This window comes from Notolepis coatsorum (genome assembly GCF_963971535.1).
Source record: "Notolepis coatsorum genome assembly, chromosome: 7".
NCBI lineage: Eukaryota > Metazoa > Chordata > Actinopteri > Aulopiformes > Paralepididae > Notolepis > Notolepis coatsorum.
This window is the reverse complement of record NC_140171.1, coordinates 95,706,825-95,733,802: the sequence shown is the minus strand read 5'-3', so window position 1 is coordinate 95,733,802 and position 26,978 is coordinate 95,706,825. Positions and strand designations below refer to the sequence as shown.

The window sequence follows — 26,978 nt, the reverse complement described above, 5'->3', positions numbered from 1 at the left end:
CTTCTGTGTAATTCCAGGAAAAGACGCGATTAGGGCTGCAACTAATGACTATTTTGGTAGTCGACTAATCGAGAAACAATTATGCATTACCTATCTTTGTGAAAGTGGCTTCTCAGCTCTGGTCCAGCTGAAGACAGAGCAGAGGAACAGATTGGACATTGAGCATGACCTCAGAGTTGCTTTGAGACTCTTGTCAGGACCAAACAACATCCCCAGTTATCCCATTAGTTCCCCCAAACTTACTGTCGGTCTGTTATGTTAAGCTAAGAAGTCTTCAGCTGGCTGGATCAGAGCTGAGAAGCCACTTTCACAAAGATAGGTAGTGCAAAAAAAAAAAAAAAAAAAATATAATTAATTTTTTTAATGACTAATCGACGCAACAATTCCTCGTCGACGATTTTTTATAATCGACATCGTCGATTATGTTGACTAATCGTTGCAGCCCTAGACGCGATAATAGCCCTTTAGTGGAATACACTAAATACTAGGGGTGGAACGGTTCACTAAATCAACGGTTCGGTTCGTATCACTGTTTTGTGGTCTTCGGTTTGGTTCGATATACGTTGTTTTTTATTTAAAAAAATTTAACACTCCAAACATTTTAACATGCTTCTCATTTATTTGAAAAAAATTTAAAAAGGTTTACAGCGGTTTGCCTTAAATAATGTTTGGCACACGACCGAACTGACTGAAAAATATAGGCTACATTTGTCAAAGTATTAACTTAGTGCAAACAAACTAAATAATTAAACCTTTCTATTTTTTTGGCCACATTATAGACAAAGGCCATCAACAAAGTATGCATATGCTCAACCAGCACTAGACTTTCTTATCCAAAAGGAAAAGTCTACAGAAAAGATTATTAGGCTTTTAAATAAGGACGTTTATGGGGTTTCTTGTATTAATAATAATTTGCACTAAGGAATGTTGTAACTGTTGTTATCAACAAAAAAAAGGAGATGTTACAAGGGAATGGGGAATGTTATAGAAACCCCCCCACATTGGTGTATCGAGTTGGTACGTCCCAGCAGGGACCAGGATGTAAACAGACGCAGTTGACACACACAAGCTCTAGTCTCCTGGCTCGTTATTTAACAGACAGACAGACAGACAGACACAACCTCTGTGGTCAAGCCATGTCAATATACCCCCCTTCCCCAAATGGAACTGGTGTCGTGGAGTCACTTCGCTGTGAGCGTTTGTTTCCACAGTTAGCTCACGGCTAAAGTTAGTTAACGTTAGCTCGCGGCTAAAGTTAGTTAGCTCGTGGCTAACGTGACGTTAGCCTAGCTCGAGGCTAACCATTATAACTTATGATGAATTGAAAATGGGGGACCCTGATGTAAACAAGACGAAAGTCTTTCTCTGGTCTGCATCCCCTTAACAATTGTATGTCAGGGCTGTACAGTGCGACGAGATGGTCGCGAATTGCCCCTTTAATTGGCCGTTGCGATTGGTAAATATTATCTGGGGGCGGGCTTGCGAGCAGTGCTTTCAAGCCTTGCATTCGCATTTCACTCCTAAATTATCCAAGGTGTGTGATGACGCCACTCACGCGAGCTGAGCAGTGAGCACTCAGCAGGTATGATCAGCGGGAACAATCGACTGAGCACTCACTCTGATAGACTGGCTGACTGTATGATTTAGCTATGAAGAAAAGTAAAGTTAGTATTGCTTCATATTTTCGACGCGTTCGACCTCCTATAGTGAGCCGAACTGAACTGAACTCAGACACACGGAGAGAGCTGCGGCGTCTGCTCCTCCTCCCTCCCGCACCCGTGGCTGTTGTAAACACTAGTCTCTAGTGGGACACTGGGACCTCGGTGAGCCTGCCAGCCGGCTAGCTACTGATATCAACAAATCCTCCAGCAAGTCTAGTAGTGCATGATAGCTCGCGTTAGCTTACTGTTCAAAACGAAACGTCCCATTAAACTAAATAGTTCAGATAGCTCCTGATATCAATGTCTTATAAGTTATAACACTGAGTCGATGCGTATTCGAGCTGAGGGCACGCTGAATATAGTCAATAGGGTCCAGCTGCAGCGCCGGAGAATCCTGGCCGTAGCTGGAGGCTACAGTATAGGGTCCAGCTGCAGCTCCGGAGAATCCTGGCCGTAGCTGGAGGCTACTCGAGTACACACAGACAGTGGAGCTGGTTGCATATAGCGAGCATTTTGACTTGTTGCGTGGTGGCGATGTCTCGCAGATAATACAACTACAAGTATGATTATATATATTTTATTAAAAAAAAATATAAAATATATATATATTTATTTTTAAATAAAAAACAATCGATATCAATAATGGTAAAATTGTTATTAAAAAATGTGCCCCTAAAAAATATTTTTTGCCCCTAAATTTCTCATTTAGGGGCAAGTGTGCCCCTAGTGAAAAAGCTTAGCGTACAGCCCTGTATGTATTGAGCTGTACTGTATTGTACCCATTCTGCAATCTGTTAATAAACTTTTCAATCAATCAAAATAATAATAATTAATTTAATTTATATAGCGCTTCTCAATAACCCGAAGTCGCTGACAATAGTCGGGAGCAAAAGTAAAAACAAAGAAACAAAAGCAAAGAAACAAAAACAACAAAGAAACGAAAGGAACATGCGACCATGGGGGGAACAGGGAAGACAGCATGATAGCACAAAAAGACTGGAGACCGACATCAATTTTTGAGGCGAGCTTTAAAGGTGGAGAGTGTAGGGGAGTCTCTGATGGACTGGGGGAGGGAGTTCCAGAGTCGGGGTGCAGTACGAGAGAAGGCCCGATCAAGTTTTTAAGCTTGGATGTCGGGACAGTGAGGGAGGCAGTGGAGGAGGACCGGAGGGAACGGGTGGGGCGGTAGGGAAGAAGGAGATCAGTCAGGTAGGGGGGGCCAGGCTGTGGAGGGCTTTGAAGGTGAGGAGTAGTGTTTTAAAGTTTATGCAGTGTTTGATCGGGAGCCAGTGGAGGGAGTGGAGGACAGGAGTGATGTGTTCGCGGGACCGGGTGTTAGTGAGGAGGCGGGCGGCTGAATTTTGGAGCATTTGCAGTTTATGGAGGGAGCGGGAGGTGATACCAGTGAGGAGGGAGTTGCAATAGTCCAGGCGGGAGGAGATGAAGGCGTGAATGAGGGATTCAGCAGCAGGGGGGGGGAGAGGCAGTGACGGATGTTTGCATGTTGCGGAGGTGAAAGTAGGATATTTTTACGATGGAGCGGACGTGGGGGTCAAATGAGAGGGTGGGGTCAAGGAGGACACCAAGGTTTCGGACTAGGGGGGAGGGGGTGATGGTGGAGTCGTTGATGGTGGGTGTGATGGGTCCGGATCTGGTGAGGGTGGTTTTGGTGCCAATAATGAGAAGTTCAGTCTTGTCACTGTTCAATTTGAGGAAGTTGTGAGTCATCCAAGTTTGGAGTTCGGTAATGCAGGATTCGATGTGACTGAGGGGTGGGCTGTGGGGGGATTGTGTACTGATGTAGATTTGGGTGTCATCAGCGTAGCAGTGGAAGTTGAGGTGGTATTTACGGATGATGTGACCAAGGGGGAGAATGTAGCAGATGAAGAGCAGGGGGCCAAGGACTGAGCCTTGGGGGACCCCCTGTGTGACTGGGGAGGGGGAGGAGTTGTGGCCGGAGAGGGAGATGAATTGGTGTCTGTCTGTGAGGTAGGAGGAGAACCAGCCAAGTCAACCGAACAATACACCCATGCCCCGAACCGTGGAGGCCGTGCCGAACGGTGTACGGTTTGAATGTGTACCGTTCCACCCCTACTAAACACGTTGTAATTTTTCGCCTGATTATCGAATCTTCCTGAAATCAACGCTAGATCATCATTATTATCCTTCCTCGTGCAAGAATGAAAAGAGCCCTGGACCGCAGGGCTCCCCCCGCCACCTCCTGCACCCAACGGCACACAGCCACACACACACACACACAGAGACAATCGCGGTAGAAAGAAATATCAGATCAACGATCAAATTTATATATAGTGTTCTTACCTTGTCTCTGATGTAATGCAAAAGAAATAATCCAATTATCTGATCGCCATTCCAAATACTGCTTGTGGAGGTCCGTCCCACATTACAGAGTGTTACACATGAACGGGCGGGCAGGGTTACTGTTCCATACCATCGTTGCAAAGGCCTACCTTGCCTGAGCACCTAAACCCCGCCCGCACGGCTCGGATCGTCCCAGAAAAGAAACTACACCATTTCCAATGGAGTGCAATATATATATTTATTGTATTATATATATTTTTTTTTAATGTATATTCCTGTAGTTTTGACCTAACCAGATTTATCATGACATGAGCGTTACTACTATGAACAAAACAAAGCCAAGAGAACAGTTTTGACTCTTCAAATAAAGTGACTATATTTATTTTTCCAAATAAATATAATTTGAGTCAATCACAAAATTCACAATCCGTCAACATTAACACTGTTTCCCTGAACAATGAGTGAACTAAAAACCAACAGGTATTGTGCTTTGTCAGCAGATAAAACATTTGACGCTATAGGAGAGGAGACTGTTGTGGTCTTGGTCCATGAAACAACTATTACTTGGCATTTATAGGACAGCACGCCTCAAAAAGAATGAAATAAACCAAACAAATCATCTCTGTCAAATGTCTTTAATTTTGCAAACGCCTTGTCAATAGGTACAAGCCGCGCCGGTTCCTTTGCAGCTGGCTTTGGATTAGCTTAGCCTTTAGCTGCTCGGTGTCGTCGTCGGATTTTAATACACCATCGTAGCGGTGGTGATGTTTCAGGTGACTTATTAGGTTGGATGTGTTATAGCTTGTTGCCCCTTTCCCTCCTCGTGGAACTTCTGCATTTGTTACAAATAGCAAGCGAACTGTTTTCCTCTGAAACTTTGAAAAAGTCAGACGACGCCATCTTTGTTTACTATCTGTGCTGCTTCTGAATGTTACGTGACTACGTCACAGCCAGGCATGAGAAAGGGAGCGCTGGATTTGTGAAAAACTCCCTCTTCCTAAACCACACGCTATCAGTCGTACCACAGTACTGGCAAAACGGGAGGAGCCTACAGTAAAAACAAACGCCCTTCATCCCAATCCACCCACACCGGATTTCTTTTAACCAAAAAATTTATTATATATTATCGGAGCTATCAATAATGTTATCGGGTTTATCGGGATGACGTCATAATTGCTGATATCGGCCCGATAATTATCGATCCGATAATTATCGTGCATCCCTAATATATACAAAATAAAAAGTGTTGATTTTTCAATCATGCAACTGGTGCGAAACTGGAAGAATTACAACCATCCGAGGCTGAAGAAGGATCATTTATACAAAGATGTAGTAAAAACTAGGCTTGGGCGGTATGACTTATACCGTTATACCTTGATTACCTAATACCCCGGTATACGGTATATGACGGTATGACTTTCATTATCATCAGCGCGGGGGGGGGGGGGGGGGGGGGTGGCAACCCGTGTTACCAAGTAAACAAATCTCGGAGATGGCCAGTTTGCCCGCAGCATCTAGTGCTAACGTTAAGCTCTCAGAATGGTAGCAGTTCTCCCGCAGCAATCTAGTGCTAACGTTAAGCTCTCAGAATGGTAGCAGTCCTCCCGCAGCATCTAGTGCTAACGTTAAGCTCTCAGAATGGTAGCAGTTCTCCCGCAGCAATCTAGTGCTAACGTTAAGCTCTCAGAATGGTAGCAGTCCTCCCGCAGCATCTAGTGCTAACGTTAAGCTCTCAGAATGGTAGCAGTTCTCCCGCAGCGATCTAGTGCTAACGTTAAGCTCTCAGAATGGTAGCAGTCCTCCCGCAGCATCTAGTGCTAACGTTAAGCTCACAGAATGGTAGCAGTTTGCCCGCAGCATCTAGTGCTAACGTTAAGCTCTCAGAATGGTAGCAGTTCGCCCGCAGCATCCTACACACAACAACAACACACACCCTCGTTACCACAACACTTTACGGTATTTTCACAGCACTGTCGCAACATTACCGTAAAGCGTGAACACCGTTGTGATCATACACAACACTACAGTTAGCTCTCAGAATAGCCAGTTAGCACGCAGCACCAGCAACGGTAAGCGTGTCTCATTTAATTTCACTCACTGAAGCGGGGTTCCCCTCCTCCTCCTCCTCCTCCTCCTCCTCCTCCTCCTGTGTGTAGACAACCAGCTCTGCATGGCTCGCCCCACTAGTGAGGACTGGTCTCGCCCTCTGCTGGCGCGTGTGTGCACTACAACAAAACTCCGTTTAGACGGTATTGATTTTCAATACCGTCGGGATTTCTAAATACCCTGGTATACCGTAATACCGTCATACCGCCCAAGCCTAGTAAAAACAGTCCTCGTTACGGATGAGCCTGTATAACCCTTTTTTCTTTTCTTTTTTGCTTCCAGGCTAGAGTCGGTAACCTCATTCGCCATCTTCGACGGGCTGTAAACAAACCACTACCAATTTGCAGTGGAATTTTAGGACCAATTCATTTTTTATGAGGCTTAAAATGTATTCGAAATGATATACATTTCAACTCAACATAAATATTTGTGTGGGGCGGCTACGTGGCGTAGTGGGCAAGGCGCTCGCCACGAATGCAGAGACGCTGGGCTCGCCTGTTTGAGCCCAGCGCTCCACATTGCTTTCAGTTTAGCTGGTCGTTCATACTAATACACATTGGCCGTATTAGGGGGTGGGAAACTGATGGGTGGGGATCGGGCGTTGTGGACAGCGACTCCTACAGGTCGGTTGGTGCGCCTGCGCAGTAGAATCAGGAAGTGTCGGGGGCAGCGTGAGCCTCCCACGCGTTTCTCCTCGCCACAGAGATCGAGCTGCGCAGGTGAAAAGATGCGACTGCTGTTACCTCAAGTATCGGAGGGGACTTGTGCTATGTATGACTTAGTCCACATTGCAGCCGGCTTGTGGGAGGCAAGAAACCGTTCGTGACAGGGGAGGGTTGAATTGGATGATACGAAATTGGGATGGGAGAAAATATAGAAAATGGGAGAAAAAGTGGATAAAAAAAAAAAACATAAATATTTGTGTCACCACTCAAAATTTACAACTGTTCATAACGTTGTAAATAACTAATGTTTCTTCCATCCACATTCTCACATCAATTTTGGCAACAGGAAGGGGAATAGTTATTTAGCTACATCATTCTGAACATGGAGAGACCAATCCCAAGTCGATCTGAGCTTTTTCTTTCTCACTTTTCCACACCTGCTCCCCAAACTCTGCATGCACAGATTGCCCAGGGAGTGTGTGGACAATCTAGAGACTCCCTGGGCAATCTGTGCATGCAGAGTTTGGGGAGTAGGTGCGGAAAGGTGACTATAGCTTGGCCGAGAAAGTGCTGATCGACTTGTAATAATAATAATAATAATGGATTGGATTTATATAGCGCTCTTCTCTGACTCAGAGCGCTTCACAGAGTCCATTATTCGTTCATACACAGTCATACCGGTGGTGGTAAGCTACAATTGCAGCCAGAGCTGCCCTGAGGCAGACTCCCGGAAGCGTGGCGAATAATCATCGCCTACGGCCCCTCCGACCACCACCAACATTCATTCACATGCATACGCATTCATACGAGGCAAGTAGGTTAAGTGTCTTGCCCAAGGACACAACGGCAGTGGGATGGACATGGGCTTGAGCGGGATTCGAACCACCAACCCTTCGATCATTGGGCGACCCGCTCTACCCCTGAGCCACGCCGCCCCACAACTTGTGTTGGTATCTCCGTGTTCAGGAGACTCAGACGTATAAAGAAGTATATTGGATCATGTCTCCAGCACCCCCACAGCCGTAGCTACAACCACTTACGTCGAGGCTCTCATCAACATTCATTCATTTTTTCCCCCTGCGTGTGTTAAAATGTTGCGGTGGTCTATAATGCCATCCCATGATGCACCTCGTCTGTTTAGGGCTTTTTCTGTACGTACCACCAGGCCTGAAGGAAAGTCTAGGGTAAACACTAGCCATCCCAACTAACTAACAAAAATAGAGGTAGTCCACACATCAAGAAAAGCACAAACAACTGGCAACATACTGTATGAAAATGATGAATGTCGTGTATGGTTACTTGGACTGTCTGGAGACGTATCCCTTCCACAGATAACGTTAGCTGTGCAGCAGATTCAGGTAATTCCCTCTGTGACTCATGCATCTTTCAGTTTCTCCAGTCCAATTTAATATAGCCAGATTAATGAATGCAGATAATGCAGTCAGGTATCATTGAACTGGGAGTTCAATTGTACCCCAAAGCCATGGAAGATTTGTGCTGCCTGCGTCTGATTGCTCTCGCTCTCTCTCCCTCCCTCCCTCTCCCTCTCCCTCTCAGATGATGACTGTTCTGGATCCGAGACTGATGACAGTGACGATTGGGAGGAGAGTGAGGAACTTCAGTCAGGTTTAAAGATGCAGGAAAGCCAAAGTTTATCTAACAGCAGGACTTTAAAGAGATCTATAGAATCATCCCATGAACTCAAATCATTGAGTTACATCCCGTCCACACCTTGTTGTAAAATGTGTGGAACATGTTTCATTGATAAGGTGTCTCTAATGATGCATATTCGCATTCATTCTAGTGATTGTGGTTTGTGTGGAAAACATTTAGATCCCACAGAGAGCTTGAAACCTCATCTTGAATCTCACAGGACATGTAATGTTTGTGGTAAAGAATTTACTACAAATATTGAATTTGTAGGACATATGAGGAGTCACAGTGGGGAGATACCGTTTATTTGCAGTGTTTGTGGAAAAGGGTTTGAATGGTGGTCACAGCTGCAGACACACATGAGAACACATACAGGAGAGAAACCATTTAGTTGTCCAGTTTGTGGCAAAACATTTACTCGGAAGGGAACTGTGAAGATGCACATGAGAACTCATACTTCAGAGAAACTATTCAGTTGTTCAGTTTGTGGGAAAGGGTACAATAAGAGAGAACATCTGAAGATCCATATAATGAGAAGTCATACGGGAGAGAAACCCTTTAGTTGTTCAGTTTGTGGAAAAGGATTCAGTGATAAAGGTAACCTGAAAAAACACACGAGAACTCATACCGGAGAGAAACCCTTTAGTTGTTCAGTCTGTGGGAAAGGGTTCAGTTTGAAGGGCAACCTAAAGAAACACTGCGACGGCCTAGCCTGTCAAGCTGCACACGCACACCCACTCATCCCTATCCACTCACAAAATGGCACTTTGAGTTTCGCCAGTTCCTCGGCCCTCTACAACTTTAAAAAACTCAAAAATGGCACTGGCTGCGAGGGAGTTGGCAAGTCTGCAGAGAGTCACAATCGTGAGGGTTATCGTCACAAATTGTAATACAAACGTCAGTTTGTAACCGTCACAAATGTGCCTATTATATTTGTGTTGTTATTTAGTTGCAGTGCCATGTTTGGTCACTAAGTGGCGCTCCATTGTTTGTACCTGATAGAGCTACAGGTTTAATTTGATTTAATCTGAACCAGTGACTTCTTCACTTCCTGTTCCACCTGACAGCAGCATCGACTTATCGTAGTTCTCTAGTAACGATGTGGCTAGTAGTTGTAATCACCATGTATTAATATACTGTAGTTGTGTATATTGAATGAAGTGGCAGCGTATGTTTATATTTTTTGTAAATAATAAATGGGTTTGTAGTGTACCAAATCCTGAAAGCAACAACGTCTGTTAAGCTACTTTTCTAAGCTATCCTGGTGCTGTTACTTCCATGCTGACAAGTTGACGTCACACAGCCAGACACGTTACAAGTTACCGGCCGTTCTGTGTGCTCTTCTGTACGGCTATTGGATTGAAGTTGCACCTTAAACGGGTCTCTGAACGAAGCACCACCGCAGAGGATCGTCTGTGTCTTTTCCACTCTCTGGTCGGTAGCAAAGACGGACCTGCCAATGTTGTAGTACTCGAGTCCTGGGCTGATTTTCAGAACTCGTGACTCGACTTGAGCACTGATGACTCTGACTTGGACTTGAACTCGATCATTGACTGCATTCAGACACGGAAGGTGCAGACGAGGACTTGGACTTGTTAATTGATGAATACAGTTACTATTATTAGAATTGTTTTGTAATGGGCCCTAATCATTTGGCATATGATATTGATGGCTAGTGCATTTGTTATTGTGCCACAAAGTAAATAAACTCTCTTTGAAATGGTGACCGCTGTTATGTGTAATGTGTAATGTAGACCTTTCTTTATTTGTATGTCAGCTCTTTGACTGCCAGAGTGGAGTGGACTCAACCTTGATGACTTGGACTCTGATTAGGGCAGTGGCGTTGTTAGCCCTGGGCTTCCGCGGCTTTAGCCCCGGATGTTTTTCTCCTAATCCCCCCCCCCCCCCCCCCCCCCCTTTCCCTTTTTTTATTTTTATTATTATAGATGGCAGCATCCCCATTGTCTGTGCTGAATGTTTGTTAGTGTTTGGTATTTTTCTTTTGTTTTTAGTACTTTTAAACATCGATTTTTAGCAAGTAGTAGTTTTCATTTGATCCTATATAATTTTTTCATTCACCGATTTGTGGACTTTCTTTTTTAGTGTCCTGAAAGGCGCATTATAAATAAAATGCATTATTATTATTATTATTATTATTATTATTATTATTATTATTATTATTATTATTATTATTATTATTATTATTATTATTATTATTATTATTATTATCATCCAGGAGGGAAAAGACACTTTGGATAGTAGGGACTGCATCTCTGGAAACACTTTGCAACTGTGATCTCCTCTGGCAGTAGTTGGATATTGTAATGTGTGGCGAGGGGTTGCAGCAATTCAGGCGTCTTGAGACGGATATCCGTCCATTTGATTTGGAGTTCCGTCATTTGATTCCGAGTCATGACGGATTTAACCTGAGCCTATTAGAGGCATCAAATATCATGAAAAAGGGCATTTTTTTCCCCTACCGCGGCCGCGCCAAGCAGTCATTGGCGAGCATAATGTTGCGGTGCTATGAAAAAATCTGTCGGCAATGAATGAATTTACTGCCTGTGTGAAGTGAATCTGGGCCAAGCTATATACTTGGTAGTTGTAGTCTATCGTGCGATTAAAGACCATGTCCCGTCTGCGTAGAGTCCATACATCCAACACCAAATCCCATAATTCCTAGCGAACAATCTAATCGAAACTGAATGTACACTTCCGCGTTACATTGAAATCGGGGAGGAGATTGCGGGGGGAGCATATGAATGAATGTGGACGAGAGCCGTGATGTAAGTGGTTGCCGATACGGCTGTGGGGGTGCTAGAGACATGATCGAATAGACGTTTATGCGCCTCAATCTCCTGAACACGGCGTGACCCATTCCTAATCGATCAGAACTAAATCAGCAGAGAAAAAGCCCATTTTAAAGCACCTATTCCGCATGCACATGCGCAGATTGCCCATGGAGTCTGGACGACGCGAGATGACGCACGAATGAATGTGGACTGTTTCATCAGAGGGGCGAGCTTCGGTGGCCAGTGTCCTTTCAGCCGAACAGGATAATGAAAAAATTATCCCACTAAATGGCCAGACGCATCTTATGGCGACATCTACAATTACCTCATTGAGTCTCCAGGTAGACTAATGTTTATATTTAAGTGCAGCGGTCTGTAGCCACTCGCATTACCACCGAAGCTCCGCCCTGATGGAACAGTCCACATTCATTCGTGCGTCATCTCGCGTCGTCCAGACTCCATGGGCACTCTGCGCATGTGCATGCGGAATAGGTGCTTTAAAATGGGCTTTTTCTCTGCCGATTTAGTTCTGATCGATTAGGAATGGGTCACGCCGTGTTCAGGAGATTGAGGCGCATAAACGTCTATTCGATCATGTCTCTAGCACCCCCACAGCCGTATCGGCAACCACTTACATCACGGCTCTCGTCCACATTCATTCATATGCTCCCCCCGCTATCTCCTCCCCGATTTCAGAATCCCGGAAGTGTTGCGGTGGTCTATACGTTTAAGCCGCTAATTTTGCTCTGCAAGAAGAACGGAGCGGATATCAGTCCATCTTATGACAACCACGTCCGATGTGGAGAGATGATAAGAGACCATATCCGATTAAATTAAGTCTGATCTGGCACAGGGGCGGAGCTAGGGGGTGGCTACCTGGGCTCAAGCCCCGGATGTATTCTGAAAAGCCCCGAATCTATTGTAAAAATTTTTTTTTTTTTTTTTTTTTTTTTAATTCATCATTGTTACATGAAAATATGTTTGCACCAGATTTAGCAGAAGCTAATTTCCATCTGTGGTCTATCCAGCTGCTAACTGTATTTGAGTGAGTTAAGTCTTGGTGTTATGGTAGACTCAGACCTAAGCTTTAAATCACAATCAACAAGTTGACGACAACTTAATTCTTCCACCTTAGAAACATAGCTAAAGTACGGCCATTTATAAATCAAAAGGACGCTGAAAACCAGATCCATGCCTTTATCTCAAGCCAACTCGACTCCTGTAATGCACTCCTTACCGGCCTCCCGATTAAATACGATGATAACTATTTTATTGCAATGCACTATTGCATTATTTTATTCTATTTTACTAACTATTTTATTGCACTGCACTATTTTACTTTGTATCAGTGAATCATAGACGCCTGGCCATAAGAGCATTCGGAGCATCTCTGCTCTCCCACTATTGAACTTGGGGGAGCAAAGGTATAATCTTGCTCCACCACTTTTTGATTATATGAAAAATATGATATATCCCCCCCAATATATAAATCTAACCATAACTACGTTATGGTTAACTGAGTTTTATAGTGAAAAGAGCAGCTTTATTGGTCAAGATTGAAGGCTCTATATTGCAGGAAATTGCACGTACAGGTTCATTAAATTCAAATAAAAATCTGTCGTGGAGGGGGTCGTGCCTGAGCCCCTCCAAACCACCCCTTGCCTGCCCAATTTTTTTTTTTTAATTTAAAAAGAAAAAAGAAAAAAAGAAAAAAAGAAAAAAAAAAGGGGGGGGGGGGGCCATCTGGGCTAAGCCCCGGATCTCTTACAATCCTAAATCCGCCCCTGATCTGGCAGTGATTATTGACGGGGACACAATTCTAACGTTCAGGTTCAGCCATGCATTAGGTGAGTCGCCCACTATTAGGATGTTTTTCAATACTTATATACTGTCTACTTAAATTTCCCTCCGGGGATCAATAAAGTATCAACCTATCTATCTATCTATCTAATAATGAGACAATATGCAAATAAGATAATACTAATAATTGTCACGGTTCCCCGTATGAAAGTGGCTTGCAACTTACTGCTGGTAAAATCACTGTTTATTTCTCTTTTCTATAAACAATCAAACGTAAGAGCCTCATACGGGTCAATTAAACCTTTTTGATTAGAGTCCTTCGAGCTAAGTTGAACTGAACATTTCACTGTCAAAAGCGCAAACTTAAACAAGGTTGCGTCGCAACACTGTTTTCAAAATAAAGCTCACATATACTAATACCGTAGTAGGCCTCTCAATTATTATAAAAAAAAGTCCCGGATATACAAACATTAATTGGCATAGATCTCTATAAACGGCCCAACACATTGATCACTTTAGGCACACCCTGAAACCAGTAACATCACAAATATGAAGCGGGTAATTACCCATAAAAATAATAAACCTTTCATGGGGTTATTTACAATAATAATAATTAATTTTATTTATAAAGCACTTTTCATTGTGAAACAAAGGTATGCAGAGTTTCTTGTCCTCCTGATTAATGCAATGGTGTGTGTCTTGTGGTGATCTCATTCAAGGAGCACTACAAGCGCGCGCGCACACACACACACACAGTTTGTTGTTTTTGTTCTATTAGTGATTTACACACTTTCTCAGTTGGTTCATTATAAAAGATACAAACCTTAAAACAAAATATTAAAAATGTTAAATAAAAGGATCACAGTAATGAGGCAGGAGGAACATATTTTTTTGCACTATAATGGTAAAATTGTTATTTAAAAATGGGCCTCTCAAAAATATTCTGTGCCCCTAAATTTCTCATTTAGGGGCAAGTGTGCCCCTAGTCAAAAAGTTTAGCGTACAGCCCTCCTAATGTACAGTCTCCTCCCCATCATATGTATAATCTCTGTTAGGATCTATGGGTAGCAGTACTGTATATTTGCATATCGTATATGTCACAAATGTAACATTACTATATACCTGTAGTATGTCATGTATGTCACTATGAATTGAAAATGGGGGACCCTGATGTAAACAAGACGAACGTCTTTCCTGGTCTGCATCCCCTTAACAATTGTGTGTATTGAGCTGTACTGTATTGTACCCATTCTGCAATCTGTTAAATATTGATTGATTGATTGATTGATTGATTGTTATTAACAGATTGCAGAATGGGTACAATACAGTACAGCTCAATACACACAATTGTTAAGGGGATGCAGACCAGAGAAAGACTTTTGTCTTGTTTACATCAGGGTCCCCCATTTTCAATTCATCATAACATATATGACATACAGATAGACAATACTGCTACATCTATACATTTATGACATACCAGATTTACAAATACAGTATTGTTTGTGATACAATAAGAGTCTAAAAAATAGTATATACATTTGACGAAGAAACTGTACATTGGAGGAGGTTGGGTGGAGGGGGGGGGGACTGTACATTGGAGGTGGTTGGGTGGGGGCGGGGGGGTAACTGTACATTGGATTATCGACGAAACCGAAACAAGTAGGCTCCCTTAAAACGCTAACGCTATTTAAAAAAATAAAAAAATACAGTGGAGGTTAAAATAAGAATATGACTTGGCCTGAAAAAAAGTTAATTCAGGAGATTTTTTTTTGCTTTAATCCCTGAGCAATTCCACTGAGAAACTGGGTTGAGGCTGGATAACATGCCTGTATGCCTCTCATAAGTTGTTCTCCAACTCATGAGAACCTGTTCTCAAGCTCTTGCAGCATTCTGTCGAGGACTGGATAGAACAGTCTCTGTCTCAGCTGATCTCCTGAGCTGAGGTCTGAGCTTGTGTCACAAGATGACTCAACTACATACTCGTCCATCCTTTTCTGCTTCCTCCTTTGGCTGGTAGTATGTTCCTCAATCCCAAGGCCATTACATATGGCCTTTGTCCTGTCATACATGTCCACTGCCATCTCTGAGGTGCGATAACCTTTGAGTGTGTCCTGCTCCTGCACTGTGCTTTTAAATAGTACAGATAGGTATTGAAGATGTGCACTTTAATGCAGCAGCACCTGGAGCCATCCATACCCATGTCCAGTGTCCACTGACAAAGACATGCTCATGATACTGTGATAAACTATAATAAGCTTTCATCGAACCTTGGTTCATTTCCTCGGATAGTCCGGTTGGTTTGGGGTGGTGTGAAAGCTCATTCACTCTTGCAAGTGAACCCTGCTGCGGTTCATTTGAGATGTGAATGCAAAGCGGACCAAAGGCAGGAAAATACCCCAAAATCGATTTTTTTTTACGAGAAGACTGAAACATATGTATATAATGAAACACACAATACAGTTCTTTTTTCCGATTGCTTAAGCACGATTTTGAAAACGGGTCCCGGTATTTCAAAACACTACACACAATTAGCACAACCACACACACAATTATCAGAACACCTCAGATCCTTTGCTAAATTAAACACAAACTATACACTAATTTATAAAAAACTACATTTTGTTACCATATGAAACACACATTTCATATGACTTAATTCTGTTTGAACCTGTTACACACTGCTGTGCTTAACCTAAAACACATTTAGCAATTCTACTTCTCAGTGATTTGAGTACTGTAAGTGAAGTACACAGAGAATGTGCAAATATACAATAAATTCACCAAACACTACACAAGACCAATGCTGTAGACTGATGAAAATATAATTTATTTATCTCCATATACCCAAATCAATGATGCAGACTGATGAAAATATAAATTTTCTCTCCATATAACCAAATCAGTCAACATTTCAACATGGAGAATCACAACAAAACATGTCCCAGTTTTCATGCTACTACAGTGTGCATAACACTGTAAGCTCAGCAAATATCAGACAAACATAAAATACTGTATCCAGTACAGCTTAAAATTACAGTAAAATTACAGAAAATACTAGACATTATCTCTGCCTAGCTGGATCTGGCAAGAGATTTTTTTTGTTGTGATTCTCCATGTTGACTGATTTGGGTATATGGAGAGAATTTATATTTTCATCAGTCTGCATCATTGGTTGTCTTGTGTAGTGTTTGGTGAATGTATTGTATATTTTCACGTTCTCTGTGTACAGTACTTCACTCTCCTTCCATTTTGGTTGAAGACAGGTGAACTCACCTGCTGCATTTTTATAGTGCTTAAACCTGATTGGTGTATCTAAAATTAAGCAATGGTGTGTTTTGCATCTGATGGCTGTGTTTAACCAATTGGCTCATATGTGTGGTAATTTGACATTCGATGTGTAATGTAATGTTTAGTATTTTGCAAATCACTGTGTATTGGTTTGCAAAAAGTGTGAGGCTGACTTTGTGCTTATAGGGGTGCAAATCTGGGCCTATGTTTTGCTCCTTGAGTGTAAGGTTTTGATAATTGTGTAATACTTTTGAGTGTTTATGCAATCGAAGAAAACTGTAAAGACTAGAGATTAACTGTTTATTTCTTTTGTACATAGGCTGTGCATATGTTTGTTTGTTTATTTGCTTATGTGTATGATTCTTAACTGTTTTTATTTTGTTATTGGTGTATATGTGTGTATGTGTATATGTATATTTGTACTCTCGTTGGGGCCTCTTGGACCAGATCAATGTTTTATCTGGCTAAATAAAGGTTAAATAAATAAATAAGAAACTGATGATTTGGTCCTGTTAACTTTGAATTTTCTATGGGGACTGCCCAGATCCCTCTCATGGACCTCACTTTAAAAAACTCTAATCTAGTTCTTCAGTATTGGTCTCTAATTACTCTAAAATTGCGTATTTTAGGGGCGGGGGGGGGGGGGGGGGGGGGTTGACCCCCCCCGGGCTGAAGCCCCCAATGTTTTCTAACCCTAAAAACACCCCTGGACTAGGGTAATCGGGACTCGACTCAGGCTCTTTTTTGGTGACTCGGTCAGGGGACTCGAGACTCGACTACAACACTGGTGGACTATCAGAAAAGGCCTCCTACTCCCATCACTGTCCGAGGGGAGGAGGGGAAGACCTTCCTGAGAGTACACCGGACCGGTATGACAACACTGAGGCCTTCTACAGCAGTAAGTAAGTACGGTAAGTAAGTATTTATAAAGCACCTTTCATACATGTCATGTAGCTCAAAGTGCTGTACACAAACATAGGCATATATAACGATAAAAGCAATAAAGTCAGTGATCAGTTAAGATCAATGTTTTAAAGTCGTTTCCAAGTGTGGGGCGTGACACCAAAACAAACTATTAAATATAAATGTTGCCTACCAAAACTGATAAACGCCAATGTCAATGAAAATGAACTGACTGTCATGTGTTATTCTTTATATAGAGCACATTCAGAAGCCTAAATACGTTTTGCTACAAAAGGTGGCAAATTATTATTTGAATGAAAAATAAATCTATCCTACTGTAGGCCTACAAATAAAATTTTAATTAGGCCTAATTATTTCACAGTGGCACAGGATCATTTGCAAAGCTTTTGTTCATTTTCAAATAAAATATAAAAATAAGTGTCTTATGTTAATCTTCTAGTAGAAATGGCATGTTTGTAGCCTAAAATGTATTCTAGCCTACATCTAGGTGGGGACCAGGTTAGGTGGGGCTCGAAAATATTTGCAACTACCCAAGTGGGGCCTGATTGAAAAAGTTTGGGAACCACTGCTCTACAGGAAGGGACAGAGCAGGCTGTTCTTCCTGAGGAGACTCCGGTCCTTCAACATGTGCAATAGGCTGCTGCAGTCGTTTTACCAGTCTATAGTAGCCAATGTCCTCTTCGCCGTGGTACAGTATGTTGGGGAGGTAACATCAACTCAAGACACACTAACAAACTGAACAAGCTGGTGAGGAAGGCAACCCCGCCCTTCTGATGGCTACTGGCCAGTCCTTTGTGCCGGTAGCCAGTAGACTGGTTTACTGTTTACAAACATACCGTGTTCGAGCCAATCAGCAATACCAACTGAGTCACGTGACTAAGTTGCCCCGTACCTGCGCAAGCTGCTGTGCCAAAAGAAGTACAATGGGGCTCTATGGAGAAACCATGACACTCCCCTGACTAAAAGTAGGTTCAAACGAAAACGGCTGGATGTCATTTAGCCAAATCAGCATGGCTGTGAGACATTTGGACATTGACATCTTCATCATCAATGACAAAACTGAGGAAAACAAAAGCAAAGCACGTGAACTTTGGAAATTACTCAATAATCAACTAGGCTGCAGTAAAAAACTTAAAACCAGATTCTCAAACATAAACATAAAGACGGACAACACGCTCATCACAGACAAACTGGATGTGGCCAATTACTTAAACACTTTCTTCACAAACATAGCCACAACACTGGTAAAGAAACTACCCTCCCACTCAGGGCATTATGGGGTAGAACACATAGTAGCATACTACAAAAACCTAGGGGTCCGCAAAGACTACTTCAAACTGGAAATGGTAACAACAGACGAGGTACTCAAAAAACTGAGCGCCCTCCAACCTAACAAGGCCACTGGCCATGACAACATCCCCTCCAAATTCCTCAGAGACTCAGCAGCCGCCATCACCCCAGTCATCACACACATAATAAACCTCTCCATAAAACAGGGACACGTTCCCAAGGACTTCAAAATAGCGAGAGTGACCCCTCTGCACAAAAAGGGCAGCAAATTAGACCCAGGCAACTACCACCCTGTTTCTATGATTACCTCCATCTCGAAAGTCATGGAAAAAATAGTCTACGAACAGGTCGAAAAGTACCTAGCGGGAAAAAATCTAATCTACGAATTCCAATCTGGCTTCAGAACATCCCACTCCACTGACGCATGCCTTCTCTATTTGAACGACCACATCAAACAAGAGGTGGATGTGGGCAAATACTGCGGCATGGTCATGCTGGACCTACAAAAGGCCTTCGACACTGTCAATCACTCCATTTTGATTGACAAGCTAAAAGCTATTGGTTTTGATAGTTTATCAGTGAGCTGGATGCAATCCTACCTTGAGGGGAGAGAACAGATGGTGGAGGTAAACAGTACTCTATCCCCCCCCCCTCACAGTGAGCTGTGGTGTTCCACAAGGAAGCATACTAGGACCGCTACTGTTCCTAATTAATGCAAATGACATGTCGTCAGCTTGTGACTGCAACTTGTTTTTGTTCGTGGACGACTCAGCCCTGCTGGTCTCTGACAAGAACAAGTTACAGGTTGAAAAAACCCTCAGCTCAGAACTCGGCTCGCTGATAACAAACTATCATTACACCTGGGTAAAACAGAGTCCATTCTCTTCGGATCAAATAACAAACTCGGCAAGACCGACGGCTTCTCAGTTACAGTGGGTGACAATATTGTCACAAGGAAAGATGAAATTACAACAATTGTATGTATTGAGCCGTACTGTATTGTACCCATTCTGCAATCTGTTAAATAAAGTCTTCAATCATTAATTGACCGGGGGCCAGTTTAGAATTGCAGACTCCCTTAGGTGCTCTTTTAGAGCGGTTTTGAAGGTGGGTAGGGATTCACATTATTTTACGGCTGAGGGTAGGGCGTTCCACATTGTTGTGGCATAATAAATTGCGAAATGTGTTTAGTCCCTTGTTTGAGCTGTATGGAATGAATGTGGATGAGAGCCTTGACATTAAGTGGTTGTAGCTACGGCTGTGGGGGTAGTAGTAGTAGTAGTAGTAGTAGTAGTAGTTTATTCAGTCATCATCTCACACAATACAATATGCACAATCATTTAACAATTAGATTTTACAGTGACTGAAAAGGTACAGACTGAAGCATAATAATACTTATACATGCCTGTCCTATATTCTTAACAAAATTAACTCGAACAGTATTCTAAAAGAAAATAGCAAAAAAACAGTATTATTCACCTTTGTAGTTTTCAAAAATAGCTTTACAAACTATTTTCTTAAACCAAAAGCGAATTTACTCATTCTTAACTAGGGATGCTCGATATTGACTTTTTTACCGATACCGATATTGTCCAACTCTTAATTTCCGATACCGATATCAACCGATACCGATATGCAGGGTTTCCCCCTCGAAAAAACGGAATAATTTCAGGTAATTAACATTACATATCTCTTGTTGTGGAATTAACACAACGTTATGCATACTTTTGACAATAAATAAAATCAGAATTTGTTCTTACTTGCTTGCCTGGGTAAATAAAGGTTATAGAAATGTAAAAAAAAATTATAATATTTCAAAACAGATAGATATTTTCCGATATCACATTTTAATGCCAATATCGGCCGATAATATTGGTAGGCCGATAATATCGGACATCCCTATTCTTAACTGTATATCAGCATTGTTCCACAAGTTAACCCCAATAATAGTAATACACCTCCTTTTAATCACTTTCTTAGCTTTTTGAACAGTACATTTATAAATATCTATGTATTGAAAAAAGCCTTTGCACCCCGTCCGGGAGTAACTTTGCTTTAGCTCTGTACATTATTTGCATAATTTTATAATAAACCAAATCATTACATTTCATAACATGAGACTTTATAAACAATGGATTTGTGTGGTCATAGTAACCAGCCTTAAAAAGGTTACGAGTGGCCCGCTTTTGCATTTACATTTAGCTGATGCTTTTATCCAAAGCGACTTACAAGTTCTGTACGACAAGTCATCAGGAAGGGTACAACTCTATCAGCTGAGTAACAATGTTCATCAAAGTGTTGAGTGCTAAAGTGTAGGTTAGTTTATTAGGACAAGTGCATGACAGTAAGGTTAGTTAGGGTTATATTTCTTACATTTTATTTCAGATAGTGGTTGAAGAAGTGCGTCTTTAGTCGACGCGAACGATTGGATGGGTTTCGGCTGTCCTTTCCACCATTGTGGGGCAAGGACTGAGAAAAGGCAGGTTCTCCTTGATGACCCTCCCGGAGCTTGGATAGGAGTGGGTCTGAGAGGCCAGAAGATGCAGAGCGTAGGGGTCTTGAGGGTGTGTTAGAGACCATTGACCAGAGGTAGGCGGGAGCGGTTCCCTTTGCCGCACGGTATGCCAGGTCGAGGGCCTTGAAGCGGATTCGTGCAGCAATGGGGAGGCAGTGCAGGTCCCTAAGGAGTGGGGTGACATGGGCGGACTTCGGTAGGTTTGAGATCAGGCGGGCCGCTACGTTCTGAATGAGGTGAAGAGGCTTGGTTGCAGTAGTCGAGGCGGGAGATGACTGTTGATTGGACGATGAGTTGGGTGGCTTCTTTTGTCAGGAAGGGGCGGATCCTTCGTTGCTCAGGAGGAATCTGCAGGTTCTGGTTGTCGCAGTTGTTTTGCAGTAAGACTATTGGATTTACAGTCTTTTTAAATGTCGACCCCCATACTTCCACACAGTAAGATATGTAAGGAAGTATAAGTGAGCAGTAAATTATGTACAAGGCTTTGTAGTTTAATATATCCTTACATTTATACAATATTGCTAATGACTTAGATATTTTCCCTTGAATATAGTTAACATGTTTCCATGTTAATTTCTGGTCAATAACTACCCCTAGCAATTTTATCTCAGAAACTCTTTCTATTTTTACATACTTTTTTTTACTCTATCCTATTTCTTTTCAATTACCAAAAACCATACATTTTGTTTTCTTAATATTGAGACAATTTATTAACATCAAACCAAGTTGAGAATTTCAAGCTCTTTCAATATCAAACAAAAGTTCCTTTTAAATTACTTCCTGAGCAATATAAATTTGTATCGTCTGCAAAAATAACAAACTTTAACAGTTAAACAACATTGCACATATCATTAATATAAAGTATAAAAAGTTGTGGACCTATCACAGATCCCTGGGGTACTCCACAGGTGACCTTCCTAAATCCTTAATTTGCACACATTGCTGTCTGTTTTCCAAGTAGCTCTTCAGCCAAGAGTTAGCTATACTTCGTATCCCATACTTCTCCAGTTGTCTCACTAATATGCTGTGATCTATTGTATCAAAAGCCTTCTGTAGGTCAATATAAATACCAATAGAACACTCGTCATTTTCAACTTTTGTTATTTCTTCTATACCATCTCCATCACTGCATATGTAGTAGTTCTATTTTCCCTAAACCCATACTGGTGTACACTCAATATTTTGTATTTGCCAATGAAAAGATCCAGTTGTTTCACAAATAATTTCTCTAATATTTTTGAAAATTGAGGAAGTAGAGACACTCGTCTATAATTGTCCATTTGATGTTTATCTCTATTTTTAAATATTGGAATTACCTTTACTGATTTCATATTAGGAAAAACACCTCTTTGAAAAGACTGATTGCATATATAGGTCAAAGGTTTTACAATAGACTCAATTACTTCTTTAATAATTACCATGTTGATGGAATTTATATCAGTTGATGTTTTGTTTTTGAATTTACTTACAATTTCAATTATATCAATTTCATTTACCCCACAAAGGAACATAGAATTGATATTACCATTAATCAGATTATTAAACATATCTTTTTTATAGTCAGGCACAACAATTTTGCTGGCCAAAGTAGTTCCAACACCCACAAAGTAGTCATTGAAATCTTCAACGATGCTTTTTACATTGTCCACTTTAGCACTGCAATCCATCACCTGGAAGACAATAGGCGTGGGAAGAGGACTAACAAGCCAACTCCAAAACCCTCCCCCAGAGGTTAAATGGGTTTGCGTAGGGCCAACAACCCTACCTGGAAAAAAAGCACGTTACTAAAGCATCTACGATAATTCAAAACCAACTCGACCTGGGAAAAGAAGGGCTCCCACACAGGAGGCGCATGACGCCGTGCAGTGAAAGCCGAAAGGAAGCTGTAAGGCCGACTCCCCTCTTAACCCCCAGGAAAACCACCAGAATTGCCACATGGAACATCAGGACGATGTACGAACCAGGGAAGACAGTCCAGGTAGCACAGGAGATGAGGAACTACAACATTTCTCTCCTTGGCTTGTGTGAGACAAGGTGGCTACAAGCAGGACAACTGAGATTGGCATCTGGGGAGATGGTGCTCTACTCCGGTCATACAGAAGAAGGTGCCCCACACACGGAAGGGGTGGCCCTGATGCTGGCTCCGGAGGCACAGCGCTCTCTCATTGGTTGGGAACCGGTGAACCCACGAATCATCACCGCCAAGTTCACCACTAAGAAGGACAACATCAGACTATCCATCAGGCACGTGCACACATAGAGGCCAAGGGGTGCCTGAGCACCTGCCTTTTTGAGCCTCATCAAAAAAGTGCCATTTATAAAAAAAAAAAAAAAAAAAAAAAAAAAAAAAATTTTAACCGTTACGCATATAGACTGCCCTTCCAACTGAGAAAATGTCAGGATAGAATCAAAATATTAGGGACAGAGAGAGAGATGCCCCATATTCCATTGCAGTTTGCACGGCCTCCTCCGCGGACCTATATATTTTATGCATAGCGTGGGTGGTGATGATGATGATGATGATAGAAACCGCTGTGGCGCATACAGTTGAATGCTGGTATTACACTCATTGAGGGACACGAAGAAGTCAAGTCCGATGGGATTTGGGAATCTCAAATACAAATCGGGATTGGAATAAAAAATGCATTTATATTAAACAATACAGAATATACAGCACTTCTTGGGGCTGTAGGGCACTTATTCCCTCCCCCCTGGACATTTATGGAGATGTATGGGCCTTTTAAGTCAGTGATAAAAGTGTCTTTCAAGGATAAGTGAGCTCCTGCACTGATTATTATAGTTCAATATTCAATATTTGATCACCAAAACCCCCCAAAAAAGCATAAAAAGGGGGCCCCCCGCCCGAAAAGGGCCCTTAAAAATCGTGCTTGCGCGCGCTCGGTTAATATATACACACAAGTGTAGTGCCCTTTTCAGCCTTTGAGCACCTGCCCCTCTAAAGTCCTGTGCACGTCCCTGCTATCCATCATTCAGTGCTATGCGCCGACAAACGACACCGAAGACGAGAAGAAAGACAATTTCTATGAACAACTGCAGGCTGTACTGGACAGACTGAGAGAAAAAGATATCACCATCCTCATGGGTGATTTCAACGCCAAGATAGGAGCCAACATAGGGCTGGGCGATATGACCAAAAACGTTATCGCGATAAAATTATAAAATTATTTTCATATAATTCGATATCGATAATTAACGTCGATATAATGTCCGTCAAGTTTAATTAACTTCTTATGCTGCTGCGAATGTCTCAAGTCGAGTTGATGTCGTCATCAGTCCGCGCACGTTAGTAGTTAGCCGACAAGCGGAGTATCTCATGACAATAATATGACACTAAAATACTCTCTTCCGCCACAATATATTGAAACTAACTGTATACCCCACACTACTATAAACGTGGCCTCAGAATTCAAAACACACACATACTCGGCACGTAAATATATAAAACATCGCCGTGCAAGCTAATTAGCCTAGCAAGCCTGTAGTATCTAAGCCAGGGAGGGGCAACTGGCGGCCCGCGGGCCGCATGCGGCCCTCACCGACGTTCCATGCAGCCCCAGGCCAATATAATAAAAAAAAAAAAAAAAATTATAATTTTTTTTTTTTTTTTTTATTGGATTCGACTAAGAAGAGTTGGCAGTCGACTATGGCTCCTTTCGATCGATTAGTCGACTATTGACTAATAGGGGTCAGCCCTAGTGTGGACATATGAAACGCTGTTGAAAGTGCCGTGCAGCAATACGGGGGTTTTGATAAACTGTCGGCTGTTGTTACCGATGGAGCACCGGCAATGAAAGGAAAACACACAGGATTCGCCGGGCTTCTAAGGCAGAGTGGCGTTGAGTGTCCAATGCTGCACTGCATTATACATCAGGTAAGTTCGCTAACATAATTTCCATCTATTGTGGGTCACTATAATGACCAATGCGAGTCGAGTGTAGTCAAATTATATGCGAGAGTCGTTAAATAGTTTTAATTTTTTTTTATCTGATATAGGAGGCTCTCTGTGCCAAGAAGCTTGACGACTACAGCCATGTTATGGATTTGGTTACCAAGGTTACCAATCTAATTCGTGGAGGCAACAGGTCACTAAACCATAGAAAGTTTGTCTCCTTTTTGGAAGAGATGGACACTGATTATGGCGACTTGCAGCTACACACAGAAATCCGATGGCTGAGCCGTCGGAAAGTACAGGAGCGACATTGAAACACTGCAAATGCAATTCAATGATCGGTTTGAAGATTTCAACGGCATGCAGTCACGGATAGCGCTGTTTGCCGGCCCCCTCACCGCTACGGTGTCAGAGCAGCCCCCACCGTTGCAGCTTGAACTGTGCGAGCTACAGTCAGATCCTTTTTTTCAAGCAAAGAGAAATGAGAGGGGAATTTCGTTTTGGAAACTGCTACCTGAGCCCCGCTTCCCACTCCTCAGGGACTTTGCCCTCTCTATGGCCAGTATGTTTGGGAGCACATACATATGTGAGAGCAATTTCTCAAACATGAAGCACATCAAGTCAAAGTAGAGAAACATTATTTCATCTGATGCAGATTGCATGCACAAACATTGAAGTTGACATTCCTGCTATTGTGCGCCAAATGGAGAGACCACAAGTGTCTCATTAAAGACAGGGGGGAGGAGGAGATGATGAAGAGGTGTAGAGGGGGGGAAGGAGATGATGAAGAGGTGTATAGAGGGGGGAAGAGATGATGAAGAGATGTAGAGAGGGGGGGGATGATGGAGATGTGTAGAGAGGGGACCATTATTATTATTATTATTATTATTATTATTATTATTATTATTATTATTATTGACCCACTGTGGGGTGAGGGTGAATGTCATGCCAGTTTGATAAAGGGTCAATGGGAGGCATGTAGTATTGCACTTTACTTTACTTGCACTTTACTTGTTTACTTTTGTAGTGTTCAGATAACACTAATAACACAAACACAAAGCAGCATTCCTGCTGCATTTCACTACAACAGTAAATCAAAAGTGCAATAATAAATGATTTTGTTAAATGTATACACTTTTATCCTGCTACTAAACAAAACATTCCTGAGTGCTTCATATCCATAACATGCATTTCAGTGTTATAATGTTTTGTTTAGTAGCAGGATAAAAGTTTATACATTTAACAAAATCATTTATTATTGCACTTTTGATTTACTGTTGTAGTGAAATGCAGCAGGAATGCTGCTTTGTGTTTGTTGAGCAGTGGGCTTTAAGTTCATACATTTATTTTATTAGAAGCCTTAATTATAATTGATAATTTTTGTATATATTTGGGGTTACACAGCAATACTTTTAAATTCAGCTGTTTATAAATTCATAAAGTTGAAATTGCATTACTAAATGCATTTGAAATGGAATAAAAACAAAGTTACAACAAATTATAATTGTTTATATACCTTGTGACTATTAGGGCTATTTGAGTGATGGGGTACTACTGGCGGGACTGCCGATAAACAATGCGGCCCCCCAGATTGATTGTGGACATTTTGTGGCCCTCACCATATACAAAGTTGCCCACCCCTGATCTAAGCGGTGTATTCCATGACACAATGTGCTAAATATGACACTAAAATACTCTCTTCCGCCACAATATATTGAAACAACGTCCACTGTATACCCCCACTACTATAAACGTGGCCTCAGAATTCACGCCACACACATACTCGGCACGTAAATATATAAAACATCGCCGTGCAAGCTAATTAGCCTAGCAAGCCTTGTTGTTGAGTGAGTCCTACCTCCTTCCGGGTCTATTGCGCTCTCGGCCATCTCCTTCACTGATTGGTTGTTAGCTGTTGTGCGTAAACACGTCATCACGTAACGTTGGTTGTTGTTAGTGAGTGTGCTGAGCCGAGGCTGAACGGAGCCAAGCTTGGAAAATCGATATATCGAAACTTTGCGACCACGTTTCATGTTTATTTCGAGGAAATAA

General features: G+C 42.1%; 1 protein-coding gene and 1 long non-coding RNA gene across 2 annotated transcripts in view; one reads left to right on the top strand and one right to left on the bottom strand.

The window, feature by feature from the left end:
• LOC311231427 overlaps positions 1 to 10,115 on the top strand; it is a 30,525-nt gene extending 20,410 nt beyond the window's left edge. The window contains exon 4 of the long non-coding RNA XR_014619867.1: positions 8,312 to 10,115. This is a non-coding gene — a long non-coding RNA (uncharacterized lncRNA). The remainder of the gene's footprint in view (positions 1 to 8,311) is intronic.
• Positions 1 to 26,978, bottom strand: part of kctd14 (potassium channel tetramerization domain containing 14) — a 168,483-nt gene that overhangs the window by 2,589 nt on the left and 138,916 nt on the right. The gene's annotated exons all lie outside the window — the stretch shown is intronic.